Raw genomic sequence first — 5,242 nt, 5'->3', positions numbered from 1 at the left:
GAGAGCCAGCCATTCCAAGTTTTTTTTTCGCGGACCTTGAGAATCTGTCTGTTCTCAAGATTGGCACACTTATTGAAAGCCTTGCATTTGCTTTAATTTCCTGTCAGTTTACCCCTCACCCCCTCACATCAAGATGTGTCTGCAGTTATAATGAATTTGACAATGGAGGGGCTACAGAACCACCTCTGTTCAAAGGCTGTAATAACAGTGTAACAATTTTACCTCCACAGTAACGTATGGACATAGAGATCAATAATGGAAATATAAAAATAAGAATTGACCAAATGATTTGTAAAGCATGGATTGAATTCTGTCTTGTATGTTCTGTACTTATTATCCCCGCCTTCAAACTCTGTGTCAACTAAAATTTGCATATGTTTGTGCTTTCTGCTTGCAACACAATGGCAAGAAGGCGTTTGGTATGTTTTCCTTTATTGGTCAGAGTACTGAATACAGAGGTTGGGAGGTCATGTTGTGGCTGTTTGGGACATTGGTTAGGCCACTGTTGAAATATTGTGTGCAATTCTGGTCTCCCTCCTGTTGGAAAGATGTTGTGAAACTTGAAAGGTTCAGAAAAGGATGTTGCCAGGGTTGGAGGATTTGAACTATAGGGAGAGGCTGGGGCTGTTTTCTCTGGACCATCAGAGGCTGAAGAGTGACCTCATAGAAGTTTACAAAATTATGAGGAGCATGGATAGGGTAAATAGACAAAGTCTTTTCCCTGGGGTCGGGGAGTCCAGAACTAGAGGGCATAGATTTAGGGTGAGAGGGGAAAGATATAAAAGAGACCTACGGGGCAACCATTTCACACAGAGCGTGGTACATGTATGGAATGAACTGCCAGAGGAAGTGGTAGAGACTGGTACAATTGCAACATTTAAGAGGCATTTGGATGGGTATATGAATAGGAAGGGTTTGGAGGGATATGGGCCGGGTGCTGGCAAGTCGGACTAGATTGGATTGGGATATCTGGTCAGCATGGACAAGTTGGATCGAAGGGTCTATTTCCGTGCTGTACATCTCTATGACTCTATGACTCTAACCTTCCCATAATGCGGTGATCAGAACTGCATGCAATACTCCAAGTGCAGGCGCACCAGAGTTTTGTACAGCAGAAATATGACCTCATGATTCTGAAACGTAATCCCTCTACCAATAAAACCTAACACACTGTATGCCTTTTTAACAACTCTATCAACCTGGGTAGCAACTTTCAGGGAACTATATATATGGACATTGAGATCTCTCTGCTTATCTACTCTGTCAAACAGCTTACTATTAGCCCAATACTTTTTATTCCAAAGTGAATCACCTCACACTTTTCCACATTAAACTCCATTTACCACCTCTCAACCCAGCTCTGCAGCTTATCTATGTCCCTCTGTAACCTGCAATATCCTTCAACACTGTTCACAACTCCACTGACCTTAATGTCTTCCATAAATTTACTAACCCATCCTTCTACGCCCTCATCCAGATCGTTTATAAAAATGACCAACAGCAGTGGACCCAAAACAGATCCTTGCAGCACACATGAGTAACTGAACTCCAGGATGAACATTTCCTGTCAACCACCACCCTCTGTCTTCTTTCAGCTAGCCAATTTCTGATCCAAACTGCTAAATTACCCTCAATCCCATGCCTCAGTATTTTGTGCAGTAGCGTACTGTGAGGAACATTATCAAATGCCTGACTGAAGACCATATATACCACATCAACTGCTTTACTCTCATCCACCTGTTTGCTCACTTTCTCAAAGGACTCAGTAAGGTTTGAGAGGCACGACCTACCCTTTATAAAACCGTGTTGACTATCCCTCATCAACTTATTCCTCTCTAGATGATAGATTCTATCTTGTATAGCCTCTTCCAACACTTTACCCACAATTGAAGTGAGACTCACTGGTCTATAATTCCCAGGGTTGTCTCTATTCCCTTTCTTGAACAAGGGGACAACATTTGCTATCCTCCAGTCTTCTGGTACTATTCCTGTAGACAATTATGACATAAAGATCAAAGCCAAAGGCTCTGCAATTACCTCCCTGGCTTCCCAGAGTGTCCTATGATAAATCTCATCTGGCCCAGGGGACTTATCTATTTCACACTTTCCAGAATTGCTAATACCTCCTCCTTGTGAATCTCAATCCCATGAAGTCTAGTAGCCTGTATCTCAGTATTCTCCTCGACAACATTATTCTTTTCCAGGGTGAATACCAATGAAAAATATTCATTTAGTGCTTCTTCTATCTCCTCAGACTCCATGCACAACTTCCCACTACTGTCTTGATTGGCCCTAATCTTACTCAAGTCATTATTTTATTCCTGAAATACTTATAGAAAGCTTTAGGGTTTTCCTTGATCCTATCTGCCAATGACTTCTTATGTCCCCTCCTGTGCTTGCTCCCACCACCTCCTCTATGGACCCTTTCTTCATAGCTAAACTCCCCTACACCAGGCAATAACCTGGTAAACCTTTTCTGCACCCTCTCCAAAGCATCCACATCCTTCTTGTAAGGTGGTAACTAGAACTGTACACAATATCCCAAGTGTGGTCTAGCTAAAGTTTTATTAAGCTGCAGCATAAACTGTCTATCCTTACACTCAGTGCTCCTTCCAATGAAGGCAAGCATGCCATGGCCTTTTTTACTCCCTAATCTCCCTGCGCTGTCACCTTCAGTGAGCTGTGGACCTGCACACTCAGATCCCTCTGCATGTCAATACACCGAAGGGTTCTGCTTTCACTGTATAATTTCCACCTGGATTTGACTTTCCAAAATGCATCCCCTCACATTTGTCTGGATTAAACTCCATCTGCCATTTTTCTGCCCATGCCACCAACTGATCTATATCCTGCTGTATCCAATGGCACTGTCCACAACTCCACCAATCTTTGTATCATCCACAACTCACTAATTATACCAGCTACATTTTTTCCATATCATTTTATGCAGACCATGAACAGCAGATCTCTGTGGAACACCAGTAGTCACAGCCCACCATACTTTCCAATCTGAGTCTCCACCTCAGTGAAGCCATTGCTGTATCTGCCTCATTGTGACCCACATTGTTCATTGCTGCCATAGATCTTTATCTTTATACATAAAACATGGTCAGGAATGGAGTGCACAGAAGAACATTAAGCAGAAAAGATTACTTTTCCCTTATGGAGCTCTGTCACATTGACTTTCATGAATGAAATGTCTGGTCATGTATCATCCAATCTGCCAAATGTTCTTTCTATCCTTTTTTGTCCTGGCCATATTCATGACCTTGTAGTAAAAACCAGTGTGACTCCTATGGCATACAGAAACGTTCATGGTTAACTCGTCCCCAGCCCCAGGGATGTTGCAAAACTCACCTTCGTCAGACCCCTCCAAATGCCCCTCCTGTACTTCTCCCCCCTCCTGTCCAATCATACCCCCAGTTTTCCCATCCCCCTCCCCCCTCTGCACCCTCTAGCTTCCCCTTCCCCCAACTGCAGCAACAAGCAGAGATCCAGTTGAAAATCTAAAATATAAATCAAGACTGTGAGCTAATTGGGAATTTGGCCATTAAACCCCATCACACCAGGAGGAACATTGGGTTTGCCTGGAGCTGACCCAGTGCTAACTCCACCTTACAGGAGCCTGATGTTAAAATAAACCCTATGCTGCTTGTACCTCCAAGTCTCCAGCAACATGCTCAAAATGCACAGTATAATCACAGACTGGGAACTGCAATCGCTGCTCATCAAAGCAGCAGAAACTGTATTTCTTCTCCATCTTATCAAGTGGATGATGAATCATATAACCACTGCTTATCATGTCCCTTCAGTACTCTTACTTTTCCAAGCAGCAGAACACGCATATTTTTCACAGCAGCAAAACTCATTATTGTCACTTTATTACACATTCTGAGGGAGAATTATAAAGACATGCAGCGCCTCAGAGCTTTGGTAGTTTAGAAAATTTTCAAAATAACCTACTGAATCATTTGTATGTGTCAATTGAGATTTCACTTGGTGTTAGGAGTTGGGTGGTTGGTGATTAATTAACCCTCCCCTGACCAGCCAATCCATATCCAGAAAATTCTGCTTTCTCTCCACAAATGCTGCCAGAACTGCTGAGTTTTTCCAGCAATTTCTGATTTTGTTCACTCTGAATCCAGATCCATTACCCTCATTGGAGTTCAATACCAGTTGAGGAGGAGAACATAAACCAGGAACAATCTACCAAATAGGGGTTCTTGTGGTACAGTGGTAGTGTTATACCTCTGAACCAGGTGGCCAAGTTTAAGTTACACTGCTCCAGAAGTGTCCAGTGACATTACTGAACAGGTTGATTGGAAACCATCTATCGGCCATATAGTACCGTCTACCAAGTGAGGGCAAGGGACTGACATCCTGTGTCAAGATTTCTTTAACTGGCACCTTTTGAGCTCAGCTTTCCCAGAGAGCTGTCCAAGTTGAGTAGAGTCAAGGAAGAGAAGACACCCAGTTTTTGTTTTTGCACAAGCTGCCCGGTGAATAGTTAAACAGTTCGATGTGAGGGTTAGTGGTTAAGGTTGGAGGGTGGATGGGTTTCTGTGCTGAGTGAGTTGGTGGTTGGGTCAAAAAAGGTGATCAGGTGTTGGTGGGGTGGGAATGAGATTCACAGGGTGGGTGACAGGGGTTCAGTTCTGTAATTGGTCGGGAGTTAGACAAAGTCTTAATCTATTTGACATCTCCTGGATATGAATGCAGGGAGGTAGATCACAACTGCCCAAATCTCCACATCCAGCTCAGTGTCAGTGATATTCCCAGTGAGTCCCAGAGGACAGGGGAATTAGCCAGCAACTGATGAAACTTTATTGCAGGTTGGCACTTTGAAACTGCCTTGGGTCTTGACCCACAACTCAGTTGGATGTTGATCTCTGATAGTCCAGAGACAGGAAAGATTTGGCAATTAATTGGAGGATGACTGAGGACGAAGCCATACCCAAGATAAATCACAATCTCAATGAGAAAAAATTGTGTACAATTTAAGCAAAGTCATCCACTATTCAAACCCACATCTTGTTGTACTTCCAGTGAAATTACATTTCAATCATTTCTCAAATAGTTCTCTGCTTTCCAAGGAATAACTTAAATGTAGTTTGTCTCAGCCTTTGACATTTCTTTCTAACACATTGACTGGAAAACTACAACTGGGCATATATAATTATTAAGAAGGGACAAGAGAAGCATTAAAAGATTTACAATACATGAGGCTGAGGTCAATACCAAA

This window comes from Chiloscyllium plagiosum, unplaced genomic scaffold, assembly GCF_037043375.1.
Source record: "Chiloscyllium plagiosum isolate Xiang-an unplaced genomic scaffold, Cpla_swu_hap1 HiC_scaffold_22, whole genome shotgun sequence".
NCBI lineage: Eukaryota > Metazoa > Chordata > Chondrichthyes > Orectolobiformes > Hemiscylliidae > Chiloscyllium > Chiloscyllium plagiosum.
The sequence above is the reverse complement of the archived record's forward strand: the minus strand, read 5'-3'. Positions refer to the sequence as shown.